The sequence below is a fragment of the Rhipicephalus microplus genome, unplaced genomic scaffold (assembly GCF_043290135.1).
Source record: "Rhipicephalus microplus isolate Deutch F79 unplaced genomic scaffold, USDA_Rmic scaffold_129, whole genome shotgun sequence".
NCBI lineage: Eukaryota > Metazoa > Arthropoda > Arachnida > Ixodida > Ixodidae > Rhipicephalus > Rhipicephalus microplus.
This window is the reverse complement of record NW_027464701.1, coordinates 14,410-29,981: the sequence shown is the minus strand read 5'-3', so window position 1 is coordinate 29,981 and position 15,572 is coordinate 14,410. Positions and strand designations below refer to the sequence as shown.

The following is a 15,572-nucleotide window of genomic DNA, read 5'->3' as shown; positions in this document are numbered from 1 at the left end:
GGGCCATTCATCAACGATGCAGGTAGTATGATCAAATGTCTAGCAGCGGCCCAATCAATGCTGCCGCCATACCTGAGAATCAAAGCTCCCTGCGTGACCTCAATAGTGAGATAGTTCACGATGAAATATAGAAGTTCCGGGCTCCGGTTGCTCAAACCCCCGTTGCGTCCGTCGCTGAACTTGTACGTGACCAAATCGGCCACGCATTTTCTACCGCTAGTCCTGATGACGAGCACCGTCAAATCGGCCACGCATTTTCTACCGCTAGTCCTGATGACGAGCACCGTCTCATGAGGTACGCCGACGCTCTCTAACGTTCACCATCTGCTATATCACCGTCATACCGCCCAGTAACAACGACACCTTAGTCACCACCGCAAGAGCCCTGAGCCGACCCCCAAGCCAACCGACGTACCACAAGCCGTCCACAGCACAACCATGGATATCGTCGCAAGATGGGATGCTCAGACGTCCACCCCTTCGAAGAACAGATGCATGACGCACAATTGCTTGACGTCCACTATGCTTTAACTGTAAAGGTGCTGGTCATATTGCCCGTCATTGCTGGCACCGCAGTGATTTGATCCACCCTCTTCGAACGTTGTCTGACGATTGACATGCGAACGAAGAATACATACCACGCAGGGAGGACACATCTTTCCAAGGAGCCCGTTCTCACTTTTACGACTACCGTACTTCTGACGAGGAGGCAATACCTACTCGCCAGCTAGGTTTGGAACGTCGATCCCCCTCTCCTTCTCCCGTTCATTCGCCTTCGTCAAACCTACGTACCTTCATGGACCTTAACGCAAGGTCACCCAGCCTGCGTCGGAAAATGGAGGGCGGCGACCTCTGGGCGTAAGGTGGCAAGCCATGAAGATGACGATGAAAAGCCCCATTACACGACGCTGTAAAGCCGACAAGGCGTGAGAGCGACGACATTGTAACCGCCTTCTTTAGTGTTTTTCTCAACGGCCAGAAAGTAAAAGCCTTAGTCGACACCGGTGCTGACTTTCATATTATCAGTCAGGGCCTCGCCGTCCACCTCAAGTGAAGACGCCGTGGACACGCCCTCATATAAGGATGGCAGGTGGTCAGTTATTGATGCCCTCTGAAAGGTGCACAGCGAGAATCGACTTAGGAGGTGCTTCTTTTGTTGCGTCGTTCGTCCTAATTCGTCGTTCGCCCTAAGGATCTAATTATTGGTATGGACTTTTTATGAGAGTACGGCGCCGTCACCAATAATCCGGACAGTTTAATTACGTTCAGCAGCAGTTCGGGCACACCTGATTGTTCACAGGTGCGACCAAACCAATTGCATCTAACTGATGACGATTTGGTTTCTCACGCACACTTGTTTCTGTGGCAGCCACTGTTCAGTTTGACGTAGAAGGAGTTACAGACGGGTCAAGCTCGCTCCTCCTCACACACGGCATTTCCGTTGCAAAAGGTAGCATCAGTGTCGCTGCTGGACTCACGGACTTGCTTCTAACAAATTATAGTGGTGATCGCGGGCACTTTTCAAAAGGCATGGCCGTCGCTTACTTCAACGATATAACACACGCAGAAAGCTGTTTGACAGTAGTGAACAAGGCGCGAAAACTTCATTCAACACCAGTTCTCGACGTTAGCACTGCTTTGCCTTAGAACGAGAGAAAGAGGCTTCTTGAGCTACTCGCCAATTTCAAAGACTGCTTTTCAAGAACACCAAGAGTTGACCGCACGCCTCTAACCAAGCATAGGATAATTACCGAGGGCATCGTGAGACCAATTCGCCAAAACCCCTATCGCGTGGCTCCAAAGGAACGCGAAATGATAAAAGACCAAGTCGAAAAAATGCTATAGGATGACGTCATTTATCCCCCAAAAAGCCCCTGGCTGTCACCTGTAGTCCTCGTTGAAAATTCCCCTGGGTGGGTCAACCCATGCGTGGATGGGTCAGCCAGATTTCCCCGAGGTGGGTCAGGCCAGAGGTGCCGTCTACGTGAAGCCGGTGCCAAATGAGTGTGTTACCTCTGCCGGGGGGCCTTGAAGGTCCAATCACTAGGCGTCGGCTCAACCCCCAGGATTCCCTTTTCCCGGGTACGGCTCAGCCACGCACGGCTAGGCATGAGAGGAGGTCGAAGTCTCCCCGTTAGCTCGGGTGCGTGGTGTCGCATACGCACCCAACGCCTACTTGCGCAGGCGCCCCCGCGGGAGCTGGGGAACTACAAACGTTAACATGCCCATCTGAACATTTAATTTACGTTGGCATTGATATTTATCGAACAGTTGTCTTGAATTTTCCTGAAAGCCAGCAGATATTAGTAGCAGTGCGCTACTTAACACTCTGTGGCAAACCTGCTGCTTTTCTCTCTGCTACAGCATAGGGGGTCGCCACTGCACTGTTCTGTGCTGCGTCGCTAAGGCCCTCAAGAACTGCTCAGTGACTGAGGTTACGCCTTCTTATTCAAGGTTGTCTAAAAATTACTTGCCTAATGCGCTTTTATTCTTTGCATATGTACAGCTTGCTATCTGCAGGCCAATGACACTACAAAGCGTTTTAATTGAACTAGACCTCCCGGTTTCTTTAGTGACTTTGCCGACGACAACTAAGTGCTTCTAGTGTAGAACACTCTTGGTATCAGTAATTTCACCGGTGTTTTTCGTTGAATTTGTGCAAGATACTCCTCCGGTGACTGGCGATGGACGTCTATTCACCTGAGCTTCCACCCCAGCAATCCACGTCATCTGCAGCTGCTACGAGAAATCGTGCCAGCCACCCGAGTGATGCCGGCCGAGAGCGAGGACATGTTGATTTAATCTACGACCAGCTGCGAAAGCTCCGACGAGGGTGACTTCGTGCTTGCGACAAGGCGTCAGCCAAAGAGAAGGCTACTGACGCCATCTCCATCAACAAATAGGAATGCTACGAAGACACGCGAGCGTCCGATTTACACGATTCTGTTTTGTGTTGCTCTATATGGCTCATAGTTTTAACTGGCTCCATCGTAAGGCCACGTCTAGGTCTCTTGACGCACTCGCCCATGGACAGATCATAGCTTCGCGGATCAATAGCCGTAAGAATATCCCCGCCATAGGCGTCACACAACGACGCACACAGGAAGTTTTGGGTAATGTGAAGGTGTCGAAGCGATCAATATTCACTCCTACATACCTGATGGCCACGACACTTCTGCAGGCGTCATTTAAATAGTCGACATCGCCATCAGCAAGAGTGTTTTTCCAGCTCTCATCAAACAGGTGTCCGAAGAACTTACCATACTGCAAGCCCGTCGCCTTGGAAAATCACGCTAAGTGAAACTTTTCAAGAGTGACAGCTTTCCATCGCAAGTAAAGCTCGGTCATTTTCGACCCGCAGTGCAACCTTTTGTATACCGAAGCCACTTGAATGCTAAAGAGAGAGAGAGATGAAGATGCAAAGAAAGGCAGGGAGGATGACCAGGCGCACATCTAGTTTGCTATCCAGCACTGGGGAAAGAAAAAAGAGGAAATTAAGGTTGTGAAGAGATAAGAATGCACACACAATCACAAGCACACTCGGGGGAGCACGTACAGTCTACAGGCGGTCTCTCAGGTTTGTTGCCTTCAAGTAAAGTAGTAGTGATTCAGTCGCTTTTTGTGCATTTGGGGCAGACGCCAAAGGTCCCAGAATCTTCTGCACACAGAATGGTCTAGAGTCAAGTTGATTCAAACCATCCGGAGGTGGCATCGCTGCGTGTCGTAGCAAGCGCTGCTGCACAGGACGTGTTCAATGGTCTCTTCAGCTCCGCAGGAGTCGCATGTAGAGGTGTCTGCCATACCAGTGCGAAAGGAGTACACCTTTGTGAGTGCAACACCCAACCAAAGGCGGCATAACAGTGTCTCATCGTAGCGGAGAATTTGGGATAGTAGCTGTATCTTGAGTGAAGGATCCAGTTAATATAAGTGACACCTTCGGAAGCTGGTAGACGACCAGAACGTGCGTGTGAGATCTCGAGCCAGCAAGTAAAGTTGTCTTGCTGCATCAGTCCTTGATAGAGGGATCCGGACCACACGGATTCCTTCATGGACTGAGCGGGCTGCATCATCGACTAATGGAATTTCATTATTACCAGTATGTCCAGGCAGCCATTGATATATATTATCATGCCCTCGTGCTAGAGTTTCATGATGGCAATGTTTTATTTTATGTGCCTATTCTTCATGATTTCTCTTACGCATGACAAACAGCAAATTCTGAAGTGCTGCCTTCGAATCACAGAATATGACCCATTTTCCTGGACGCTCTTGAACAAGATATTGTAAAGCGTAAAGCGGCTCTTATAGCAGCAAGCTCTGATGCCGTAGACGTAGTCACATGTGACAACTTAAATTTGATTGTCATTGCTGCAGCCGTAATTGCAGCAGCACCTGATGAGCTGCTGGATGAGACGGACCCATCAGTGTATATCTGCGTTAATTCCAAGTACAACTCATATAATAATAGCAGTGTTGCTTGCTTCAATACTACTCTGGAGTAATCGCTTTTCTTTTTGATACCCGGAATTTATAGACGTACTTGCGGCTGGTCGAAGTACCACAAAGGACACGCGATTCTCGTAGCTGGCGTATATCCTGATGGAATGCTGCTTAAGTGCTTGGCTATGACGTCTGAAAACGTAGCACGTGGTCTTTCAGAAGATATAAGGGTCAAAAGTGGTTGGGGACACGGCTAGCATGTCGAATGTGTGCTCTGAGGCAATCAACAACTCTATATATCCTGACCGGATGGTCTTTGGCAAGCACAATTGTGGCATAAGTAGAAGCGCAACGGGGCAGTTCTAGGCAGGTACGCAGTGCCTGACCATGCAAACTCTCCAACGAATGAGTATTCGATTTGCAAGAGTTAGTATGTACCGGCAAGCTGTATCGTAATACACCCAGAAATAGAACCCTGTACAACTGTAGCACGGAGGCCACAGAAGTTCCCCATGCTTTCCCGCACACGAATTTCATTATATGCACAATAGATAGCAGTCTCTTCTTCAAGTACGCACAATGCGGGCTCCACGAAAAGCTTCTGTTTATTATTATGCCCAGGAAATGATGCGCCCGTGCATATTCAACGCTCTGCACGCTGATGTAAACAGGGTATGGTGTCATTGATTAGCGTGTAAACGCAATCACTGCGCACTTCCCAGTTGATATAGTCAGGCCTTGTTTCTGAAGGTAGGCTGTTGTGAGGGTTGCTGCCCGCTTTATTCGTGCACGCACTTGAGGGTGAGTATTTGCAGCACTCCACAGGCAGATATCATCGGCGTATATGGATAGGCACACCAAATTTGGCAGAGCCTCCGCCAGACCATTGAGGGCAACATTGAACCAGGTGGGGCTTAAAACACCTCCCTGAGGTACTCCGCAGTAGGTGTAATGTTCAGTAGTTTTAACCTAATCTGTCTGCAGAAAAAAACCCTGCCACTTATATAGTCTTTCATATAATGAAACATTCATCCACCAATGCACATTGCGCAATGCCCATTACGAACCACAGGAGAAGATGGAAAAGCAGGAGCGGGCATCGCACCTTCAAAGAGAAGGAACCGGATATCAATCAGTCGCTCACGTCACTGTTGTATAGGCAGCCATTAAAATAGCCATCATAGGAACTCATAAGTTGAGGAGTTTTAAGCGACGTTTTCTTTTTGAACTACTCTCGCTTGATGCAGTACGTTACAACACAACGCAATAAAATACAGTGAATTTATTTCTTCGAATACAAGGGTTATGGCGTATACTAGTGGCGAAGAGCTCTTGGGAAAAAAATCACAGCATATCCACGGAGTGCAAGATAATGAGTGGGCTGACGAAGCATCCGTCAGTCCATCAGTCCGTCCATGCTTCCGTTCGTCAATTCATCCTTGCTTCCGTTCGTCCATTCGTCCTTGCTTCCATCCATTCGTCTGTCTGTGCGACCGTCTATGCGACCGTCCGTCCGTCTGTGCGTCCATCTGTTCCACGTCCGTTCGTCTGTCCCTGAATCCGTCCATCCGTGCATCCTTCCTTCTATGTGTACTTCCGCGCGTCTGTCCTTCTATGCATCCATTCATGCGTCCATCCGTGCATTCATTCGTGCGTCCATCCCGGCGTTCGTCCATGCGTCCGTCTGTCCTTCCGTCTTTCCGTGCATCTGTGTGTCTGTCAGTACCGCCATCTCGTACCTTTTGAGGTACTGTCATCCAGAGGACATTCCAAGGACTGAACGAGAGGTGGCACGGCCGGTCTAGAGGAGCGGCACCAGCACACTGTCTGACGGCCTGCGCTTTGTGTGTAGTTTTCACCTTTCACTGTCGCTAGTTGAGCCCTTGGTTGGAATCTTGGAACGCCAGCGGCCGAAAGCGGCACCCCACGGGTTTGACGCCTTTGAGTGAAGTATTAACGCGCGATCCAGTCAACGGGTGTGCAGCGTGAGCAGTTGTTTTTTTTTAATAGCAGACGCGGCCTGCATCACCTTTGCGAGGCTTCAGAGGGGGGAGGGGAGCGGTAGTTTTGCGGGTGTATTCTTGGGCTGGCATGATAGTCGAGCATGCGCGTCTCTGCTCGAGACGCGAGACGCGATCATGCACAGTGGGGCTGTGAACGACGCCATCGCCGGTGCTGAAGCGCAATATCGTGCGTCCAATGGGGCGACTAAGAAATGCTCCGCATTTAAAACAATTGCACCAATGGTCAAACGCAAACGTAGCATTCGTATAAAAACAAATTGTACCATTATCAGAAGCTCAAGATAAATAAAGTATTTACAGTAATGCACGAAACACGAACACAGTAATAAAAGAAGGTCTGAAACATAGTCACTACACAAACAAACAAAAAATATACCCAGAAAAGTTTAACTTAAGGCGGTGTCTGCTGAAGTCGAGCCAAACGAGGGGCACTGATAAAAAATGAAAACTTATCCAATTTAATAATTTCAGAGTTGCAGGGGGCAAGTCTCTACCGGCTACTGTTTTTTAATTGACTTCTGCTTAGTAATCTCAGTCTTCGTCACAGTGTGGGCAAACACTTTTTCCGAACAAACAGTAGATCTAAAGCCGTCATTTCGGCATACACAGCTTCATGAAATGTGAGGCCCACGGCATGGCATTATGCTCTCCCATAGTAGAGTACCAAGTACTGTAATTGTCAGCAAATGTTTCTAAACACTCAGTGGGGGGTGATAAGTGAATTCGGTAATCCCTGAATTTTTTGCCGATACGGCCTCATCAAGTGTGAGAACCAAGAAACGGCTTTCAGCTCTCTCATATATAGTACATTACCTAGTACTCTAAATTGTTATGTACTTTTTCTAAACAAAGTTTCTTGCCTTGGATAGGCAGAGTACCTGATACTCTGTTCACTCTCATTGAGCTTATAGCCTAGCAAATAGCGACCTGAATTGCGACCATTAGTTCATTAGAAATTATGTTCTAACGTGTACTCCTGAAACATAAATTGTCATGCTTCTCTTTCCGCAGAGCAAAAGAGGGATGGGCTTCGAAGTTTCATGATATGTAGATTACAAGAAGGTACACTGGGTCATGTGCAAGATATAGGATAAACAGAAATATAGCTGATATACCTGCTGGAGAGATTTGCCGAAAGCTCTATTTCTTTGATTGATTCTTTGGAGCAGGCTTTTCATGTATTTACACAGGCAGGAAAGATATGAAAGTGATCCCGGAACGTAAAAAATTACAATATTGACCCACACGTTAACCTATAAGATTAATAATGCACTATTGATACTGCGGTTGGCTCACCACTAGATTGACATCAAGAAGAATCGTTGGCTCAGCTTGCACGCTGCTGACCGGAGCCAAAAGTGCGCTTCAACGTGAACTTGCACCACCTTCATCCTTATATGGCCGGCGCATGCAGCTTATGAGGTTGAAAAGGACTCTGCTTTGTGGTTTAGAATATACTCGTTCGCATATGCTCAAAGCAACCTTGATGTTTGTTTGTTTCCCAGAACTCATGGCTCACACCCACTCAGGGTGATTGGCCAATTAGCATAGTGCATTTTTTCTGTGAGCAATATGTATAAAATTTGTATTATTTTAAGACTAATGTAAGGAAAACCACAAAAAGAGAGCAAACAAAAAAATTGAAAAGTGGAAAAGTCAAGTTGAGAAATTGTGAGATTTCAGGTGTTGCGATTACCACCCAGATGCGTTTACCTCACTTCACCATTTAAAATTTTCTTTGACGACAATAAATATTAGTTATTTGATTGAAGATTACAAAGGTATATGTCTTGATGCCTGAATATAATCCCAAATGGCATTAAAAGCATCCCTGTTGCAATGTTCCAAAACTGAAGCAACCTTCTTAGAACAGCATCTTCTTTTTCACTCATGGCCTGTGGCGCATATACACTGTAGGGGATTGACCAAGAATTGAGTGGTTTTACAAATTAGTATGAAGCTTTAGAATAATACTAGTGATATATTAGAAAGAATACACATTATCTTGAAAACTATGGTGCTCAACTTAATGCATAAATTTAAGTGAAAAGAAAACAAGGTGTAATGATGAATGTAGTGGGTCATGCATAGCTCGGAAAACACATCGTCAGTGCTAAGCACGAGACGCTCGCGCCGGACGTTATCGCTGCTTTCACTAGCTAGGCCTAAGCTCTTACCTAGTTTTATATAACAATTCGGGCTGTTACAGTTCTTTATTATATTTGGTGGAGTTCGCTTGGTTTTCTCGCAATCCTGCAGTTACGAAGCCGGACTCGACCTGCCGCTGTGACCACTGCCTCTGCCAAAAGCCCTCCGCATATGGCTCCCCAGGCCATTGTGTGCTCTGGCGCGGTCCGTCAGCGTGACCCTCCCATATTCAGCGGCATGGACGATCACGATGTCGACGACTGGCTGGCTACCTACGAACTCGTGAGTGTCTTGAACAAACGGGACGAAGCCACGAGACTGGCCGCTGTTGTGTCGGTGAGCGGCGTCCGACAGCGAGGGCCTGACGACTGAACGTGAGACGCAACGTGCGCCGGCACGCGCCCCGATACGCGCAGTAGAAGTGAGTTGACCGGAGCCCTCGAAAGCCCAACAAAGACTGAGCCGGCCAGTGGCCGTTTATTGAACGACACACAACCGACACGCGGACTTACGTGATTGGCTGCATGCAATCACGTGTGTGCCGTTACAGACGACATCTGTTGACAGAGTACACACTAGGGCGTCAATAAAATGAGCATTATCACAGGGTAACGCTACAGAAAGTTCCAGGATCTCCACTAAGGAATGTTCACGCCACACGAGCGGCGGGGAGAAGAACAGTTCGCGCACAGGCACAAGTGGCCTAATACAACAGATACGTCACACATCTTGTGAAACGAAATACACTGCAAAAAAAACAGAACTGAAAGTCTCCTGCGATGTCGTGGCATGGGCCCACTAGCCACGGCATTATAGGAAGAACTCTTTTGACCTTAAGTGACAAAATCTTTGAGCCAGTCAGGTCGTTTTGTCTGACGGCGCGGACGCATAGAAGTCTCAGTAGAACTTGTTGAAGTGCGACCAGGTTCGGTCGTTTTTGAAAACCTTGTAGCCCCTTCACTTTCTTCCTCCCCACGGTTGAGATTTAGTGGATTACTTGAAAAAGGTACCCGCACCGGGTCCTGCTGACTTCCCAACGTTCCTTGGGAAACAACTGATTCAGACCCTTCACTATAAGATATCTCTGACTAATCAGAGTCTGGCTGATAACTGGGGGTGGAGCCAACACCACCTAGACTTTTTTTCAGGCCTCCGCAAGCCTACGTGACGACATCAGTGTGAGATCTGCCTGGAAGCTGGCTTCACTCAAATGACCGGCACACGTTCGCGTTTTGTCGTTCCGCGGCCCAGTTGCACTCGTAGCATTTTTTTTTCTCAGAGACTTACACCTAGAAGCAGGCCCGTGGCCAGGGGGGAGGGGTTAGGAGGCCCCCTTTCCCCCCTCCACAAAATCCGGTTAGAGGGGGCTGTTTTACTGAGAATATATAGTGAAAATAGGGGTTTGTCAAGGACTTCAACAGGTGCCCCACCACCCGAAAATTAATTTTTTGGCTACGGGCCTGCCTAGAAGGAATTTTTGTTAGCAACAGGTGTAAATGTTATAGACCCCGAAAATTTTTTATATTTACACCTATATATACAATTGTAGCAGAACCTTGTGATGAGCTCATCGTGCAATGGAGAAGTTCGCACCTAGCAGCAGAGCAGTGGTAACGGGAAACCAAAATAAGTCTATTGGCTCTAATACCACACGTGAGAAAGTGTGCCTGAGTGAGTTATGATAATACTGAAGTAAGGCGCGTTTTCGGACTCGTTGGTTCATGTCAAGTTTTTGAAGGCATTGGAGGGTATATTTTGCATTTCAGTAAATGGACCAGAAGATTTGTGTCAAAACAAGACTGCATGTTTTATTATATAAAATGCTTTTGAAAACAAACCAGCAACAAAATAAAACCATTGAACGATAATTCATGCGAAGTTTTTCACATACGATATATCCCTAAAAAGTAAAATAAAGCAAACTTGACATTACCTGTAAAATCTTTTTGACACTTAGTTGACTTATTTTGAGTAGATTTAATTGAACACACACAAAATGGGTTAGATATGATCCATTTAAATCTTTAAATGATTCTTCTACATAACAGCTCAAGTGCCAAAAGAAAGGGAATGTTCACAGCAAAAGGAAAGATGTGACAAGTCTTTAAAAAATTGTGGAGGTAAAGCTTTGAACATTTTAAAATGATTTTATGTTGAAACTGGGAGCTCAAACGATTTGGCTTTATAAACACAAAGGACACATCATCAGTCATGTGCGAGAGATTACGCCTGGAGTGTCTTCAGTTTCCGTTTAGCTGCTTTGGCTTCAGACAACTTGTTGTTTTCTCGTTTTCAAAGGTTGTTTAACAAAGTGTTGGCTGCTGCACTAAGTATGTACCCATCACTACACGTGGCGTATGGCCATTGTCACAAACATCAAAGTCTTCATTCCACTCAAGGAAGAGTGTTGTCATTGAAACAAGCAGTTCTTTCTGCTTTTCACAGGCATAAAATTTAGCTGCGTGTTTTTCACTTGTCAGTTTCTGGAGAACAATATTCATCAGTACGGCATTCACAACGACGGCTTGGGGAAACTTAAGTGTACGTCTTGTGATGCTCGTTATGAGCTCGTCTGCCTCAATTGTAAGACTCCTACTCTCAACAACTAGATTCTCTTTACAGAATGCACATTTAAGCTTCTTGAGTGTAGCATGTGCGCAATAACCAGGGACATAAGTTTTAGCTGGAAGTGCATGCTGCTTTGCAGCAATGTCCTCTTCTCCAACTACAATCTGGAGTTGCTTTAAAGCATCACGAAATACATCAGTGGAGGCACATAGAGGAATCTCGTCACTCTCTGGCAGCTCAAGGACCTTCTGCAGCCTCAATTTGTGCTCCGCTTCATACATCTGCCGTATGGAGATAAGGTACTGTGCGCCACTTAACTATCGGTACCTGCCAAACGTGTCTTCAAGGCAGTCCGACTGGAATTTCTCCAGTAAGACGTACCTGAACCCAAGCTTTTCAAGGCAGTAGCTTGTCACCTGAACAAGAGCAAGAGACGTGTGACGCAATGCATAGTGCATCTCATGACTGAAATGACCAGTGTCATGCTTGAGGCTTTTCCAGTAGTCGAGCCAACTGACTATTTTGTTCAAAAGCTCGACTTGGGGGCAACAAACTGCCTTTATGGGCTCTTTTAAGTCATCTCGAAGATGCCTCCCTTCATCCGGCGTCTTAACATTCACTCTGCGCCACCACATTACGACAGTTCTGATAAAATCGGCCGTGCTTTTGGCAGGCTGCAGTTCTGCTGCTTGTGCACTGTTGAGAGCTGCGATTGTGAAACTGTTGAACACCTTGAGAACAAGTTTCATATTTTGTCGCTCTAAGTTCGAAGGTTTCAGTTGCTCAAAGACAATGTTGGAACAAGTCGTACAAGCTCATTTTTTTCTCTCTCATGGAGCTCTAGCAGCGTGTTGAATGAAGCTGTTAGCACGCACGGCTTGTCAGGTAGTCCATTGATGTCTGGAAAAAACATACATTTACCACTGTTACGCTGGTTAAGCCAATTGTTTTGAATGCATTTGAAAATATGAACAGAATCTAAAATAAAAAACAGTGGTCTTTATTGGTCTGAAGGATGCTTGTAGACCATATCAACCTTCCGTGGCTCTGAAAAAAATGACATTGCCTTCCCAATGATGGAGTTGTTGTCTGAAACAACTACGATTACTCGAAAGCCTGTTGCCTCCAGCCAATGAATGAGCTCACGAAGAAATTGATGCAGCTGTATTGCATCTATTTTCGCCACTAGAAGAATGTGCACTACGTCTTTGCTTGACGACAGGAGGCTTAGAATCATAAACACATATGCAGTTTTTGCTGCGTTTTGACTGCTTGTAGCCATTCCTACTAGACCACCACCTTTGTAGTCAATGAAGGGCTGCAGATGAATTTCGTCTAGACAAGCGTCACAGGTTTTTCGTGGTCATCCATTCCTACGGCCAGCATCTTTGCATGCGACAGAAATAAAGTATCTTGTTGCTCAGAGCATGGGTTCACACGGTATGACCGACAAACACGTCTAATTGTGTCGGGATGTGGAACTTTGATGTGGACCTAATAAATCTGTACGCATGTGGAGATATTGTGAGCACAAGGCTAGAAAATACCAGCAAGTCCACAGGGTATCTCGATGTTTTGCTCAGTAAAATGCAGACTTGCTGTTTTACGAACTTGACAACTTCCACTTGCCACTCATGTGGGAAACTTTGTGACGCTAGTTCATCCAGTGTTTCCACTGTCTTTTTTATGATAATCTGCAAGCGTTCTTCGCTGTCGGAGAAGTTTCCTGCCAAACTTTGCACAGCAATAAGGACCTTGTCGATTTCCCGCAGATCACACAAATAAACAGGAAGCACGAGGGTCCCAAGCTTGTTAAGCTGCACGTCACCAACGAACACTTTCACAATCAAATCAGCTGACACTGTCACAGAAAAACGCACAGTTGGAGCTTCTTGAGAATCGAAGTTTAGGAAGAGGACTTTGTTGTGAGTAACAAGATTTGTCCAGAAGGTGTTTGTCTGGAAACTTGTCAGTGCGGTGAGCAAGTCTTCGAAAGTACTGACGTTATTCTTTTTCTTCTCTTTTTCGTGAGATTCAGCGGACTGCCTTATTGCCTTCTGTAGCGACTCTCTCTCTAGACGAAGCCGCTTCTCTTCAGGACCTTCCCGGACAACAGTAGTGGGACGAGAAAGATACGAAGGGCAGTTTGGAAATAGGCTCAGGATAGCACCAGACGTGCGTCGTCTCAGCTGGCGAGAAACTTCAAGTACTCGTCAGGCTTTCTCATCTTGATAGGTCGACGTGGTCACAAAATCACTTGTATGAAAGTGCTTCTCACACACCTGAAAAAAAATCAAACAGAGCATATAGCACAAAAATCAAGCAAGAAAAAGTTAGTGGACATTCGTCAACTACATATCAGAAAATGTGGCTGTATTATTAGGCATTATCATAGTAGCAATGCCTTGTTAGGCGACCCAACAGGCGACCGCTGTTTATTAAATCTAACTCTCATAGGATTTGATCAGGCGCTGCAGTCCGTTTAGAGCGACTCAGACCATCAGCTAGGCATGAGATTGCGAGAGAAGTACCTGTTTGTCAAGACTAGTCGCGCGAAAACAAAAATTCGGCAAACAGCACGATTACTAATACTGCGTGTCTCATGTCCTTCGTAAAATATTATGCAAGTGCCTCGAAGGCATAGCTCACAAATAATGAAAATTGAAAAGTTTTTAGTTGAATAGCTGAGTGAGTTTACACATGCGTAGGCACCTGCGACAAGTGAAAGAACGCACTTACCACAATGTACTTTGTGGGCGCAAAATCCTTGCGATCGATCGCTCTCGTCCATGCGGTTCTTTGGTCGGCGTTCATCGGAAACCAATAGACGCGCGCATTAGGTCCATGAGCATAGTTAGAGTTGCACCCCGGTGCACAGCAGCATCCAGGCATATTGCGTAGTTTACCCAACCCTGCTCACACAGCACAAGAGAAAGAAAAAACAGCGTGAGCGGTAACAAAATGCAACTAGCCTACAACCACAACTGCCAGCAGAGCGAGCGAGCACGTAAGATCAATGTGGCCAGACGCACTGTCATGCGCTGCCAACTTCTCTCGGCTGTGCACAAAAATCTTTAAAGCGTGAATAAATCAAGTAAATAAGTACATCATTTGAAAGATAAAATATTGCTAAGCTTTTTTTGTTAGATAGTAGGTAATAATTTCACACAGTTTGCCTACAGAAAACTTGTTTCGAAGCAAAAGAGATTGTCTGTCTATTTGGCGAACACAAGACGCAAGCCATTCCGACCTCAGCCAGTCAAGCGTTGCTTTCTCACAGATCTCAGAGCAGTGACGTCACGCTGACGAGACGGAGGCTTGCCGAGGCCTTGAAAAAAAATCTAGGTAGTGTTGGTGGATCCCTGCAACGTAGGTGAACCAGGGGACTGACTGCCACAAAGATCTAAACTGGAATAAGAGTAAATAAGTTTTTGGGTGTAGTAGAAAAGGCGGCAATCTGGAAAGAATCCCTAGGAATTACTGTTAACTTGGATGCATTCCACACTTTTCCGTCACTAAGGAGAAAAGTGGACGGCGCAACCTGAGCCTTCACTGTAAAAGGCCTACTATACTTGAAAAAGCCATTCCTATGGAGTCTTACCTTAACCAAATCGCCGACCTTTATGCGTGTTTGCTGCGCACCTTTCCTTTTATCAAAATACCCTTTGCTCTTATTCTGTTTCGCTGCAACCTGATTCCGGAAATGAGGCAACCCATTGGGCGACTCCGATACTTTACGTCGAATCCTTAAGTTGTTAATGTCTATGTTGGAACAAGGTTGTCGACCGTGCCGCAAAAAAGCTGGAAACAGGCCAGTCACTGCATGTGGTGTGAGCCTATAGGAACTCAAAAATTGATTGGTGCTCCTCGAGGCATCTTTACCTTCAAGTCTGGCTACCTGCAAATGTTCCTTAAGAATCATGTTAAGGCGTTCTGTTTCACCTTGGCCTCGGGGTAATAATTGGACGAAAATATATGACGGATGCCCCGTTCCTTCAGATATTCCTGAAATTGTACAGAAACAAATTGTGGACCATTGTCAGTTACTAAGAACTCTGGTAGCCCTTCCCGGCTAAACGACGATTCCAACAGGTTAATGACATCCTCTGTGGAGATAGAATTCGTGCCAAGAACCTCAGGCTATTTTGAATAGTAGTCGACTAAGGTAACAAGATATCTGGGAAAAGATGCATTTAACGGGCAGACAATGTCCATACCCAACTTTTACCACGGCCCTCCAGGCCATTCAACGGGCTGCAACGGTGCTACACGCGGCTAGGCCGGCTTGTCGGTCAGCTGACAGATGTGACAATGCTTGACATGTTCTTCTACAGAACAATTCATTTGGGGCCACCAATGCCTTTCACGCAGACGTTGCTTAGTACGTACTAT

At 46.2% G+C, this 15,572-nt stretch overlaps 1 pseudogene; it reads right to left on the bottom strand.

The window, feature by feature from the left end:
• Positions 1-10,777: 10,777 nt before the first annotated feature.
• On the bottom strand, positions 10,778-14,072 carry LOC119173686 (uncharacterized; annotated as a pseudogene).
• Between the last annotated feature and the right edge of the window lie 1,500 nt (positions 14,073-15,572).